This window comes from Pleurodeles waltl, chromosome 10 (genome assembly GCF_031143425.1).
Source record: "Pleurodeles waltl isolate 20211129_DDA chromosome 10, aPleWal1.hap1.20221129, whole genome shotgun sequence".
Classification (NCBI taxonomy): domain Eukaryota; kingdom Metazoa; phylum Chordata; class Amphibia; order Caudata; family Salamandridae; genus Pleurodeles; species Pleurodeles waltl.
In genome coordinates this window covers 103,671,715-103,687,561 of record NC_090449.1, presented here as the reverse complement: position 1 = coordinate 103,687,561, position 15,847 = coordinate 103,671,715, and the positions used below count along the sequence as shown (strand labels likewise).

General features: G+C 48.0%; 1 protein-coding gene across 1 annotated transcript in view; it reads right to left on the bottom strand.

Moving 5' to 3' along the window:
- The window catches only part of UNKL (unk like zinc finger), a 453,251-nt gene that overhangs the window by 126,977 nt on the left and 310,427 nt on the right, over positions 1 to 15,847 (bottom strand). The window lies entirely within an intron of this gene.

Here is a 15,847-nt window from a genome sequence, read left to right as displayed (position 1 = left end):
AACAATACATGCAATCAAATAAGGTTGCCCTGCAGATTTCTGCTGTTTGAAATACAAAAAGTGCATGAACTACAAATACTAGCTATCTTTTCTCTTGCCTCGGTCATATATGTCAACATGATTTATTCCTTGTACAGAAAAATTTCACAGCTTAACCTATAATAATTGTGGTTGCTATGACGTATATCATCACCTTCTGGAAACCCTGCTCCATCTTGCAATGGAACTGGCATTGGTCCCTAAGAGGCCTGCAGCACCAATTGTGCCACCCTCAGGGAACCTCACAAAACCCACACAGTGCTGCTATTGCAGACTGGGTATGTTGGTGCAGGCTGAATTGAAAACACGATCTGTTACACACCCCTGTGTGCTAGGTCCCCTATCACTGCATGTGCCACGTGTTAGTCACCCCTAAAGCAGGGTGCATCCGGACACATGTGAGGGTATATATGCATGACCTGATATGCCCTTGCCTTGTCTCTATCAATTCTGAGATACAGTAAGTACACAAGGAAACCACTCTAATTGCATGTGCTGGACACTGGCCATTTTGAGTTTCCCAGCTACACGATGGCTTCTCTGAATCCTGGGATGTTTGGTATCAAACATTTAAGGATAGAGGGCACCTTAGAGGTGCCCCAGGAAAACCTATCCAGATCCTGGTGTGTTCACTTGATGGTCCAAACCAGTGCAGCCGCCCTGGACCGAGTTCTGGCCCTCTGAGGTGAGGGCCAATGCTCTCAGAGGCCCGGAACAAAGGCCTGCACTGGGTGGAGGTGATAACACCTCTTCCAGAGCAGGATGGACATTCCAGGGCGGGGGGAGCATCAAAGACCTTGCCGCCTTTGAAATGCAACCCAGGTCTCTCCAAATGGCGGAGATGACCAACTCCTTGTCCTGACACCACTTGTGGCAGCAGCACAGGTGGGAAAATTAGGCAGATTAGAAGGTGTACCCACTTCATGCCAGTCCCATCCCTAAGGTGAACGAGCTTAAGTGAACACTATTTTTTAATTCCTCCATCTTGTTTGGCAGGAATTAGGCCACTAGTGTTAGGGTTATGCCGACTTCCCAGCTGAAGTGGTCATAGAAAGGGTGTAGTTACCATAAAGGTGGTCAAGCCCACTGGTGAACGCTTGGCACTCCCTGTAACGCCCCTAAATTGAGTGTTTCGGTGGCATCCCTGAACACTAGGCAGATCCTGACTACCTACGAAGAAGAAAGACAACCCCACAGAAGAAGAGGAATAAGAAGCAGCTGACAAGGTACCAGCCCTTCCGGCCTGCCTGCTAACCTCAATGGACTCTGCACAAAAAGACATGTCCTGCAACTGCAGCTTCAGGAAAACTAGGAAACCTACCTGCCTTCTAAAAAGACTCCGACTCCCATGAGCAGCAGACCTGCTCAGCAACAGAGTTTCCAACAAGGACTCTGCAGCCTGGAAACCCAACACCTGAAGTGACCTCTGCACCTGACAACATGGTGAGAACCCCACCAACATTACCAGCAGTGCTCCGCAGCTATCCTGAGCCCGAGTCCACCCTAGTGTCAACCCTCCTGGACTCATCCAAGTCACCTGCAGCCCCTGCACGCAGAGGCCTATCCTACAGCCTGGTGGTGAGAGAAAACCTGACACCTACAGCAACCACTGTACCCGTGACCCAGCTAAGGGGGGTCATTGGTGCCAATGATAGTCCTATAGCTCCTGAGAGCTTGAGTCCACCCTCAGTCCACCCCTACCAGACTACACCACAATGCCTGCCGCCTCAACTTAAAGCACCCCCCCTGACCGTGAATGCTCCGGGACAAGAACAACTGATACCAAAAGACACCCCTGCAACTGTAGCCCCTGGGCATAGGAGAAGAGGACCAAAGAGGCACCTTTGTCCCTGAGCACCGTAAATCTACTACCTACCCGTTTGTTGTCCCAGACTGGCTTTCCAGACAGAGCCTGCCACCTGTTTGTCACTGGGTCAATTTCCCATAGGAAACCATTGGGCACCCGATGCCTTAGTGCACCTCGCACCCAGCTGGCCCAGTGCCACCCGGTGTGACCTGTTTGTGTGGTTCTGACCAGTGCCCAGTACTTATCTTAACTCCCTGAGATTGGCACCATAAGTCGTTGTTAACCCTGTGTTTGCTGAACATTGTTTTTCCTCCACAGGCTAACACCGTGTCTATTTTTGAAACTGCAAAGTATTTATGCTTGAAAGAGGCAAATGATTAGCACTATCCTCTGATAAGCCTAACTGCTCACCCACACTACCAAAAATAGAGCATTAGTCCTATCTACGTTTGTATCTGCAATACCAATTGGGGATCCACTGGATCTCTGCAGTGTACTTTATTTTAGTGTACTATATAGAAAGCCAGCTTCCTACAACTCGTTTAATCACAGAACTTTAATCCAAGTTAAAACAATGCTTAATATGAATACAGCCTCTTGACTGAAAGAAGTTTTTACAAAGATGCTGCATTCTATTATTCGTGATGTGCTATGCCATCAGATATGCAAATGTGTTAATGATTTGTCTCTTACATCATATAACCAATCAGCATGCAGTGATGACCTGAAATACAAAAAAAGGTTGCCAGACTTTGGTAAACAGCTCTAATGCACCAGACTAAGTGTGAGAGTTGTAATCTAGGACATAAGTGGAGAAAATATCTGCTTAATGTTGATAATGATTTATGTAAGAATTATCATAAAGTACAAGATGAACGAGTTACTTACCTTCGTTAACTACTTTTCTGGTGGATACATTAGCTACCTGTGGATTCCTCACCTAATGAATACTCCCATGGCGCCAGCCTTCGACGGAAATCTTCTTCCTAGCTTCTGCACGTCGACGAGGACGTCACTCTAGCCCGCGCGACGCCGTCTGACGTAATACAGGCAATAAGAGGTCCTCGCCGACGTCAGTACCAACATTTTTCACGTGCATGAGAATAATAACCCAATGCAATGAAATAGCAAGGCAACATCCCATAAGATTGTAAATCACACAGCATTGCAATAAAATGGCTGTAGATTTAATATAATTCTCCTTTTTTTTTTAAATCAAACAAATATATGCAAATCATGTATATACAAAAAGATATATATATATATATATATATACATATACAAGTATCCATATATACAAAATCTATTGCAGCCTTGAAGACCAAGAGGAGCGCACTCAAGGATTACTTGGTAAGACCAGAAAGGCAACGGGGAGGCGGGTGGAACCGTGAGGAATCCACAGGTAGCTAATGTATCCACCAGAAAAGTCATTACCGAAGGTAAGTAACTCGTTCTTCTGATGGATACAACTACCTGTGGATTCCTCACCTAATGAATAGAGTCCCAAAGCAGTACCACGCCCGGTGGTGGGTGCCGAAATGGTCAAACCAAGAAATCCTGCAGCACTGACCGTGCAAAATGGCCGTCCCTTCTGACCTCAGAGTCCAGACAGTAATGTTTTGCAAAAGTGTGAAGGGACGACCAAGTTGCGGCCTTGCAGGTGTCGACCACAGGAACACCCCTGGCCAAGGCTGAAGTGGCAGACTTAGCTCTGGTGGAATGAGCTATAATGCCATCAGGAGGATCCTTCTTTGCTAAAGAGTAACAGATTTTAATGCAAAGAACAACCCACCTGGAGAGTGTTCTCTTGTGGACTGCCTTTCCTCTCCTCTTGGCCACGTATCCGATGAACAGCTGATCCTCCAGCCTGAAATCCTTCGTTCTATCAATGAAGAAGCTTAACGCCCTCTTTGGGTCCAAGCAATGAAGTCTCTCTTCCTCCTTAGAAGGATGAGGCGGAGGATAGAACGTGGACAAAGTAATTGTCTGGGCCCAATGGAAAGGTGAAACAACCTTCGGGAGGAAAGCAGGCTTGGTCCTCAACACCACCTTATCCCCATAAAAAGTTGTATAAGGGGGTTTTACCGATAAGGCTTGCAACTCACTCACTCTCCTTGCAGATCTTATAGCCACCAGGAAGACTGTTTTAATAACTAAATACCTTAAGGTGCAAGAATGCATCGGCTCAAAAGGGGACCCCATAAGGAAAGTAAGGACCAAGGACAAATCCCATTGAGGCATAACAAATGGTTTTGGAGGATATTTATTTAGAAGACCTTTCAAGAATCTGAGAACAATAGGGGATTTAAATAACGATGGTTGGTCAGGAAGACAAATGAAGGCTGACAAAGCCGACAAATAACCCTTAATGGTAGCGACTGCACAACCTTTCTGCGCTAGAGACAGAGCAAAAGACAAAACGTCCGACAGATGAGCATGTAAGGGATCAATCTGTCTCTCTCCACACCACATAACAAATTTAGACCACCTATTAGCGTAGATAGATTAAGTGGAGTGTCGCCTGGCCGCTAATATAACATCCACTACATCAGGCGGGAGAGAGAAGGAACTCAGGTTGCCCCGTTCAATCTCCAGGCATGTAGGTGTAGACTCTGGAGGTTGGGGTGTGAAACCTGCCCCAGCGAATGCGAGAGGAGGTCTGCCCTGAGAGGGAGACAGAGCGGAGGGCACAGCGAGAGTTGGAGAAGGTCGGAGTACCACACCCTCCTGGGCCAATCCGGAGCTATTAAGATGACTTGGGCCCGGTCTTGGCGAATCTTCCTCAACACTCGAGGAATCAAGGGTATGGGGGGGAAACGCGTAAAGCAACTGGTCGCACCAGGTTATCAGAAACACGTCCCCCAATGCTCCCTGCACCGGATACTGGAGGCTGCAGAATAACGGACAATGCGCGTTCTCCAGAGTGGCAAACAGATCTATCCGAGGAAACCCCCACATCTGGAAGATTAAACGGACTTGATCTGGATGGAGACGCCACTCGTGGTCGGCCGAGAATTGACAACTGAGACTGTCCGCACGTACATTTAAGACCCCGGCCAGATGATTTGCTACCAAGCAAATCTGATGGTCCTTTGCCCAGGACCATAGTCGAAGAGCTTCTCTGCAGAGAAGGTACGACCCTACTCCTCCCTGTTTGTTTATGTACCACATCGTGGTAGTATTGTCCGTCAGGACCTGTACCGACTGACCACGAAGGGAAGGGAGGAAGGCCTTGAGAGCCAGACGTACAGCCCGTAACTCTAACAGATTGATATGAAACATCTGTTCCTCTGGAGACCAAAGTCCTTTGATCTCCAGATCCCCCAGATGAGCTCCCCACCCTAAAGTGGAAGCATCCGTTATGACCGTGGCCACTGGTGGCGACTGCGCGAACTGCTTTCCTTGTGAAAGATTGTTGCTCGCAATCCACCACTTCAAGTCCACAGCAGCATCTCTGGAGATCTTGACCGCACCTTCTAGATCTCCTTTGTGTTGAGACCACTGCCTTCGGAGGCACCACTGAAGAGCCCTCATGTGCCAGCGAGCATGCGTGACCAACAGTATGCAGGAGGCAAACAGACCGAGCAGACGAAGGACCTGGAGGACTGGAACGACCGCTCCACCTTGAAACATTGGAACCAACGCCTGAATGTCTTGAATCCGCTGAGGCGGAGGAAAGGCTCGATTCAATGTTGTATCCAGTACTGCCCCTATGAACAGGAGGCGCTGAGAGGGCTCCAGGTGAGATTTGGGCACGTTCACCGAAAAGCCCAGGTCGAACAACAACTGGGTTGTTGACTGCAGATGATACAACACAAGCTCCAGAGACTTGGCTTTGATCAACCAGTCGTCCAAGTAAGGGAATACTGCTATCCACTTCCTTCTGAGCTCTGCCGCAACCACCGACATCACTCGAGGTGCTGAAGTAAGACCAAACGGGAGGACCGCAAACTGATAGTGCTGCGACCCTACCACAAACCGGAGATACTTCCTGTGCGACTTGAGTATCGGGATATGAAAATAAGCATCCTGCAAGTCGACAGACACCATCCAATCTTCTTTGATCAACGCCAAAAGCACCTGTGCTAGGGTCAGCATCTTGAACTTTTCCTGTTTGAGGAACCAATTCAAGATCCTCAGATCCAGGATCGGTCTCAACCGACCATCCTTCTTGGGAATCAGGAAGTACCTTGAGTAACAACCTCGACCCCTTTCCTGCTCTGGGACCAACTCCACTGCGCCCTTTGAAAGGAGGACTTGAACCTCCTGTTCTAGCAACAGGAGGTGTTCTTCTGAACAATAAGATGGGCGGGGCGGGATGGGGGGCGGAAACTCCCGAAAGGGAAGGGTGTAGCCTTTTCCCACAACACTGATAACCCAAGTGTCCGTTGTAATAGTCTCCCACTTGTGGAGAAAATGCCGTAACCTTCCCCCTACAGGAGAGGAGTGAGTGGGAAATGGTGGAAGCCTAAGGCTGCTTTCCCTGCTGCACCCCTCCAGAGGACGAGGAAGAGGCAGAGTGCTGTTGAGAGGCTCCTCTGGTGCGGGCCCTACCTCTCCCTCTAAATGATCTATAAGGGTGGGAAGAGGCGGGTTGCTGGAATCTCCCCCGAAAGGAAGAGGAGGAAGAGCCACGCCCAAATCCACGAAACCTCCTGAAAAACCTGGAAGAGGCAGAGGAAGAAGGAGCTTGCAACCCTAACGATTTGGCTGTGGCCCTGCTCTCTTTAAATCGCTCCAAGGCCGAATCTGCCTTGGCTCCAAACAGTTTGTCCCCATCAAACGGGAGGTCCAATAGGGTCGACTGCACGTCTGCAGAAAACCCTGAATTACGGAGCCAGGCCTGTCTCCTTGCCACCACAGCCGTGCCCATCGCCCTAGCCACCGAGTCAGTCGTGTCCAGCCCAGACTGGATAATCTGGGTTGCGGCAGCCTGGGCGTCCGAGACAACATCCAAGAGTCCCATGGGAAGCTCCGTAAATGAAGATGAAATATCGTCCATAAGAGCATGGATGTATCTCCCCAGAATGCAAGTTGCGTTGGTGGCCTTCAACACCAAACTGCAAGATGAAAATATTTTCTTGGATTGTGCATCCAGCTTCTTGGAGTCCCTGTCTCCAGGTACCGTCGGGAAAGATCCAGGCGCTGACTTCGATGAACAGGAGGCTTGCACCACCAAGCTCTCCGGCGTAGGGTGTCTAGAAAGAAAGCCAGGGTCAGATGGTGCAGCTCGATATCTCCTGGCCACAGCCCTATGAACCGCCGAGGAAGATACTGGCTTCTTCCACACCTCTAACACCGGATCAAACAAAGCCTCATTAAACGGCAAGAGAGGCTCCACTGCAGCAGAGGCCGGATGCAATACCTCCGTCAATAAATTCTGCTTCGCCTCTGCCACCGGCAAAGGCAGGTCCAGAAAGTTAGCTTCCTTCCTTACCACAGCGTGAAAGGTAGCAGCCTCCTCCGTATACTCCCCTGGAGATGAAAGGTCCCACTCAGGGGAAGTATCCAGACCACTGGCCGTATCCAGACCATGCAATTCATCTCCAGAGTCCTCAACCTCTCCTTCCTCCAGGACTCGTTGGTACTCCTGCTCTTCCAAAAGACGGAGAGCACGCCTCCTCGAATGTAGTCTCTGCTCGATACGCGGAGTCGACATGGCCTCTGCCGAAGTCGAAGATCGGCGCCGATCTCCAGCAGTATCCGACGCCGCGTCCGGCGCCACAGGCAGCTTCGGCGCCGTTGAAGGAGCAGGACGAAGAGATCTTGGAGCCGATGGACCCACCGGAGTCACAGGACGAAATCCTGACGTCGACGGGATGGAAACCTCCGGGGCCAATCCCTCTGAAGCCACCGGAGCGGCCACCGGCGCCGACACCGGCGCCGAGCCCACATTCCCAAAAGGGAGAAAGGGCATAAAGGGTGCCGGCCGTAGAGGCGCAGGATCACCCAATGAAAAGGCCAAAGGCCCCGAAGGACCAGCCGGAGCACCCCCTGGAGCCATCTGTTGAAAGATGGTATACATCGCATTCAGGAATGCGGTACTATCGGCTCCAGGGGTGGGAAAAGCCGGATACTGGGGTGCCTGGATCGAAGGCGACCCCAACGCCGGCCTCGACGTCTGCGACGCCGGAGACAACACCAGAGGCTGCATCACCTCAATCACAGACGCCTGTCCAAGCGAAGTCGGTGACGCCGGAGAGGGCAACGGCGTCGATGGATGCGGCGTGACCGTGGGACTGACCTCCCAAGTTCTCCGACGCCGAGCCGAAGGCGACCTCGAACAAGTCTCCTTGCTGGAATGACGCCGTGAATCTCTACGGCACCGGGAGTCTCGATGACGCCGATGAGACCTTGGCGAAAAAGACTTTTTATGATGTTTTTCCTTTTTCTTCGACTTTCGCCATGAATAGTTTAGCCTCACGTTCTTTGAGGGCCTTCGGGTTCATGTGCTGACATGAATCGCAAGTCACGACGTCGTGGTCGGAGCTCAAACACCATAGACAGTCGGAGTGAGGATCTGTAACGGACATCTTGCCCCCACACTCTCGACAGGGCTTGAAACCCGACTTCCTCTGAGCCATTATTACCGATGAGAAGAACTTCGCAGCAGAAAATACACTGTAGCTACGAAAGTAACAGTAGCTCCCTAGAGTGACGTCGACGTGCAGAAGCTAGGAAGAAGATTTCCGTTGAAGGCTGGCGCCATGGGAGTATTCATTAGGTGAGGAATCCACAGGTAGTTGTATCCATCAGAAATAATTCTTAAAGCAAAGAAAATATACTATGCAAGCAAAATTGGTGAAGCCCATCATAGGTACAAAGATATTTTTCAAATGTATTCAGCAATAATCACTCAGACAAATAATAATGACTCAATAACTGCTAGACAAGAATGTAGTGATTCCCTTATTATTATTTGCCCCACAGAAAGACTGGTGTTGCTCCTGCTAGGAAGTCGCAAGACGTTTTACCACAGACCTCTTCATTTCACAATCCTTGACTTCTACATGGCAATTCCGTTATTTCGCTCCTCTATCTACCCTTAATTTCAATGAAAGTGCAGGAAAGATGAGACTACTTGGCTCCCGCTTGGGCTCATGCCTTTCACGTACTTGCAAAGTAATATTGTGACTATGGCAGTTGTTAATACTTTCCTTCAGAGAAGTAGTTATCCATAGTCTCTTAAGCAGCACCTGTATTGTTCCTTTTAAATGGATTCTTCTTTTATGTCTAAAAATTCAGGCCTATCTCCATCCTGTTATTTATAGGCAAGATTGTCCAGGTATAGGCAACTAGTGAGTTACAAGCATACCTGGTGGAGATTCAGATACTAATTCATTAACAGTCTGGTTTTCATTGACATAGGGGCACAGAGAATGTAGCGATGGATCTGAGAGAAAAACTGCTTGAATGGAGTGGGATATGGGGGGGGGCTGATAACTTGATCCTTTTGGTTGTGTCCTCACCTTTTTACACCATAATATCTTCATTGACCATCGGGAAAGAATATACATTCTGGGTCCTACACACAGGTGGATTCTTTAATTTCTCTCTGGAAGGTACTCTCATGCTCCCCTAGGTTCCTTTTTCCCCTTGCTCCTTTCCAGTGCTGAGAATTGATAGGGTTTGCCCTTTCTCCAGTACTGTTTGGTATTTCCCCCTAAATCAGCTAATTCAGCATTGTAGTGTGCAGCATCAACTTTAAGCTGATGACACTGACATCCTGTGTGATACTCACAGAGCTCACTGGACTCACGGGAAGTTAAACAGTCCTACAAGGGTGAAGCTTTGAATGCCCTGCCTCAGTGACAGTAAATACTGAGGCCCTGCTTCTTGGTTGCGCTGCTCTCCACCCCTGCCTTTCACCTGGTATGACTGGGTGCACTCTGCCCTTTCTCTCATGCCTTGGTAATAAAGACCAAGTTACTTACCTTCGGTAACGCATTATCTAGTACAGAGACTATCTAGCTGCAGACATTTCCCCAGGCGTCAGACTGGATCTGGAAACTTTTGCTTGATATTAGCCCTGCATGTGGCGTCTGGTGGCTCCATTCGGTTCCACATGACGACGTTGGCACCAGATGTGACATCCTCTATAGGTGCCACCCAGGCACGCGGACGTCAGTTACTTTAATCATGACTCTCCACGGCAATAGCGCAGAGCCATGACAAAAACTGGCAAATATGTGTGGCCAAACTAGGGCCCTGAAAGGGATCACCCTGACCCTAGCAAATGAGTCGGCAGAGCGGGAAGGCATGGGTAAGTGTAAAGAATCTGCCGCTAAATAGAGTCTCTGCCAGATAATGCGTTATTGAAGGTAAGTAACTTCTTTATCCGATAGAGACTTCTAGCGGCAAATTCATTAACTTTGAATAGATACCCAAGCCATATCCTCCTGGCGGTGGGCTGCGAACACATTTTTTCAAACTAGAAAGTCCTGCACCACCATACGTGCGAAATGCCCGCCCCTGCGGACCTGACTGTACAGGCAGTAGTGTTTGGCATATGTGTGGGGGGATGCATAAGTTGCTGCCTGACAGATGTCCAGGACTGGGACTCCATGAACTAACACCGTGGTTGCAGCTTTCCTTCTGGTGGAATGGATTTGTAAGCCCTCAGGAGGCTGCTTTTTAGCCAGGCCGTAGCAGATCTTTATACAGAGAGCAACCCAGTGTGCAAAGGTTTATTTCTGTATTTTGCCCGAACTTTCTTTGCTCCTATATATCCCACAAACAGCTGCCCATCCACATGGAACTCTTTTGTGTGGTCAAGGTAGAACGACAGTGCTCTTTTTGGGTCCAGTCTGTGGCGTCGCTCCTCTTCCTTAGAGGGATTCAGGGGAGCAAAGAATGTAGGCACGGTGACAGTCTGTCCCAAATGAAATGGTGACACTGCCTTTCGGAGGAAAGGGGCACGCTTACAAAGCACCACTTTGTCAGGAAATACTATGAGATATGGAGGCTTGGATGTCAAGTATTGCAGCTCACTCACCCTCCGGGCAGGTGTTATGGCCATGAAAAAGGGTGTTTCGATGGTGAGCACCCTGAGGGGACAGTTGTGAAGTGGCTCAAACAGAGCACACATGAGGTATGTGAGAACTAGGTTCAGGTCCCACTGAAGCATAATAAAGGGTGAAGGCGGAAATATATGTACAAACCCTTTTGGAAACCTAATTACAATAGGGGACTTAACCGCTTCTGTGCCTTGGACGAGATGATCTCGTCCAAGGCTACAGTTCCCCTGTGCCTTGGACGAGATCATCTCGTCCATGGCACAGGGGAACTTGGGGGTGCGCTAGCGCGCCCCCCGTGCACCCCCCTCCCCCCCCAAGTCGGGGATGGAAGGGGAAGACCTTCCCCTTCCACCCCGACCTCCCCCCACCCCCCCCTGTGACGTCAGCGCGCGCGCGCTGATGTGTCACAGGGGCCTCCCTCGTCGCGCTGGAAGTGTCCATTTTTTTTTTTATTATTATTTTTTTTTTCATTTTTTTTTTTTTTGATGGGGAGCGACCCCTTAGGCAAGGGTCGCTCCCCTTGGGGGAAAATTATATTTTGGCCATTTCTGCCCCCCTTGGGGGCAGATTGGCCTATTTTGATGAGGCCAATCTGCCCCCAAGGGGGGTAGAAACCACTAGACACCAGGGATTTTTTTTTTTTTATTGTTATTGACAAAAGGGAGCGACCCCTTGGGCAAGGGTCGCTCCCAGGGGGGCATATTTTCGGGAAGGCCTTTTCTGCCCCCAGGGGGGGCAGAAACCTCTAGGCACCAGGGACCATTTTTTTTTTTTTTTTTTCATTTTTTTTTTTTTTGGTGGGGAGCGACCCCTTAGGCAAGGGTCGCACCCCTTGGGGGAAAATTATATTTTGCCCATTTCTGCCCCCCTTGGGGGCAGATTGGCCTATTTTGATGAGGGGGTAGAAACCACTAGACACCAGGGAGTTTTTTCTTTGCGTGAATTTCACGCAAAGGGAGCGACCCCTTAGGCAAGGGTCGCTCCCTGGGGGGGGAGGGCAATTTATTTTAGGCCATTTCTGCCCCCCCCCGGGGGACAGATCGGCCTATTATTAGCCCGAACTGCCCCCAGGGGTGGGCAGAACCCTCTAGGCGCCAGGGCAATTTTTTTTTTGTGTTTTTTTTTTTTTGTTGTTTCTTTTTTTTTTTTTAGATGGGGAGCGACCCATCAGGCAAGGGTCGCTCCCCTGGGGGCAAATTGTATTTAGACCATTTCTGCCCCCCTGGGGGCAGATTGGCCGATTATTAGCCCGAACTGCCCCCGGGGGGGGGGCAGAACCCTCTAGGCGCCAGGGCAATTTTTTTTTTGTAGTTTCTTTTTTTACAGATGGGGAGCGACCCATCAGGCAAGGGTCGCTCCCCTGGGGGGGGCAAATTGTATTTAGACCATTTCTGCCCCCCTGGGGGCAGATTGGCCAATTTTAGGTCAATCTGCCCCCAAGGGGGCAGAAACCACTAGGCACCGGGAATTTGTTTTTTGGCGCCAATGTCACGCAGGGGGAGTGACCCCGTAGGCAAGGTTCGCTCCCGGGGGGGGGTGTAAATTTATTTTAGGCCATTTCTGCCCCCCTGGGGGACAGATCGGTCTATTATTAGGCCGAACTGCCCCCGGGGGGGGGGGGGGGGGGGGGCAGAACACTCTAGGCGCCAGGGCAATTCTTTTTTTTTGTGTTTTTTTTTTGTTGTTTCTTTTTTTTAGAGATGGGGAGCGACCCATCAGGCAAGGGTCGCTCCCCTGGGGGGGCAAATTGTATTTAGACCATTTCTGCCAAGTAATTTATCATTGCCTTGATGTACCTCTTGAAAATGCCTCGCTACCTGGTAGTTGGAATCATTATTGCGGATGGCTCTCATATGTTCAAGAACTCTTTTCTTTGCTTTGTGGATAGTGCTGCCCACATATATCTTATCACAAGGACATCTTAAGAGGTACATCAAGGCAATGATAAATTACTGAGCTATCTGGTATGTGATCATGTTAAAAACAGTATAAGAGGTGGCAATCGACAAAAAAACTTACGGATTTTGGAATCTAAATACATTATCAGATTCATGACACTCTCGCCTGGAGGGCTTAATTCCAGTGAGGAAATGTGTAGTCACTTAGGCTAAGTAGTACTTTTCTGGGTATAAGATGACAGTTTTGTAACATATATATTTTTTAGTTTTAGATATATTTTTGTACTTATCTGTTTTTTGTGGGCATTAGTAGTGATTTCTTCACCTGTAGGGTTTTTGTTTAATCAATTTTTTTGGGGGTTATGAAGTATGTGTACTGGATATATAAACACGGCATTTAAGACATAACTATTTGAAAAACATGATATTTATTTGGTATACGCAGTTTAATAATAACATTATGTTGAACACTTTGAGGATACTAATAATGTAATGCTATATAGGCTATACAAACAGTAAGAGAAAGAATATCAACACATTGTGGAAGTTATATTATGTACAAAAGACTAGCCTAGTATGGCCGCCATGCTATTCAAGGTATTCTATAGATGTGCTGTGTTTGTCCGTTTTTAGTTTTGTTGAGTGTTGGTATTTGTATGCTAATTTGCCAAGCTCCCCCATCTGTGAACAAGGCTACGGCTGAAACGCGTTGGGAGGAATTTCGTTGTAAAGAGTAAAAAGCTTCAACTATACTGGAAGTGTCCTGACCCTTCTTGTTATTACAAGATTTCCTTGTATATATATATATATATATATATATATATATATATACATACACACACACACACATTATATATACACATATTCACATTTAATTGAATGTTAAAAAGATAACATATAAATAACTAAATATTTTAAGTTAAAATATTTAACCTTTTTGATTTATTTGAAAGCAAATGTAACCATGTTTAACAAAAAAATTAAATTGATTCAAATTCGCTCTACATATAACTGTTTGCAATTTTTAAATACCTAATGAACGCGTTACTTACCTTCGGTAACGACTTTTCTGGTGGATACATTAGCTACCTGTGGATTCCTCACCTAATGAATACTCCCATGGCACCAGCATTCGACGGAAATCTTCTTCCTAGCTTCTGCACGTCGACGAGGACGTCACATTTGCCCACGCGACGCCGTCTGACGTCATACCGGCAATAAGAGGTCCTCGCCGACGTCAGTACCAACATTTTTTACGTGCCTGAGAACAATAATCCCATGTAATAAAAAATAAAGGCAACATTTCATAACATCGCAAACTATACATCATTGCAAGAAGATGGCTATAGATTTAATAAAACCTTTTTTTGTTTTGTTTTTAAACAATACATATATACACCAAATATGTATATACACAAATAAATATATATGTATACAAATATCCATATATACATAATCCACACCAGTCCTCAAAACCAAGAGGAGCACACTCAAGGATTACTTGGTAAGACCAAAAAGGCACGGGGAGGCGGGTGGGACCGTGAGGAATCCACAGGTAGCTAATGTATCCACCAGAAAAGTTGTTACCGAAGGTAAGTAACTCGTTCTTCTGATGGATACAACTACCTGTGGATTCCTCACCTAATGAATAGAGTCCCAAAGCAGTACCACGCCCAGTGATGGGTGCCTGTATGGTCAACCCAAGAAATCCTGCAGCACTGACCGTGCAAAATGGCCGTCCCTTCTGACCTCAGAGTCCAAGCAGTAATGCTTCGCAAAAGTGTGAAGGGACGACCAAGTTGCGGCCTTGCAGATGTCGACCACAGGAACACCCCTAGCCAAGGCCGAAGTGGCCGACTTAGCCCTGGTGGAATGGGCTCTAATACCATCAGGAGGATCCTTCTTTGCTAAAGAGTAAAAAAATTTAATGCAAAGAACAACCCACCTGGAGAGTGTTCTCTTGTGGACTGCCTTTCCTCTCCTCTTGCCCACGTATCCGATGAAAAGCTGATCATCCAGCCTGAAATCCTTCGTTCTGGCTATGAAGAAGCTTAACGCCCTCTTTGAGTCCAAGCGATGAAGTCTCTCTTCTTCCTTTGAAGGATGAGGCGGAGGATAGAACGTGGACAGAGTAATTGTTTGAGCCAAATGGAAGGGTGAAACAACCTTCGGAAGGAAAGCAGCCTTGGTCCTCAACACCACCTTATCCCCATAAAAAGTTGTATAAGGGGGTTTTACCGATAAAGCCTGCAACTCACTCACTCTCCTTGCAGATGTTATGGCCACCAGGAAAACTGTTTTAATAACTAAGAACCTTAATGGACAAGAATGCATAGGCTCAAAAGGGGACCCCATAAGAAAAGTCAGGACTAAGGACAAATCCCATTGAGGCATAACGAAAGGTTTTGGAGGGTATTTATTCATAAGGCCCTTCAAGAATCTAAGTACTATTGGAGATTTAAATAACGATGGTTGGTCTGGAAGACAAATGAAGGCTGACAAGGCAGACAAGTAACCTTTAATAGTAGCCACTGCACAACCTTTCTGCGCTAAAGACAAAGCAAAAGATAAAACATCCGACAAATGAGCGCGTAAGGGATCAATATGTCTCTCTCCACACCATAACACAAATTTAGACCACCTATTAGCGTAGATAGTTTTAGTGGAGTGTCGCCTGGCCGCTAAGATAACATCCACTACATCAGGCGGGAGAGAGAAGGAACTCAGGTTGCCCCGTTCAATCTCCAGGCATGTAGGTGCAGACTCTGGAGGTTGGGGTGTAAAACCTGCCCCTGCGACTGCGAGAGGAGGTCTGCCCTGAGAGGGAGACGGAGCGGAGGGCACATTGAGAGTTGGAGAAGTTCGGAATACCACACCCTCCTTGGCCAATCTGGAGCTATTAAGATTACTTGGGCCCGGTCTTGGCGAATTTTCCTCAATACTCGAGGAATCAAGGGTATGGGGGGAAACGCGTAAAGCAACTGGTCGCACCAGGTTCTCTGAAACGCGTCCCCCAAAAGCCCCCTGCACCGGATACTGGAGGCTGCAGAATAACGGACAGTGCGAGTTCTCCCGGGTGGCAAACA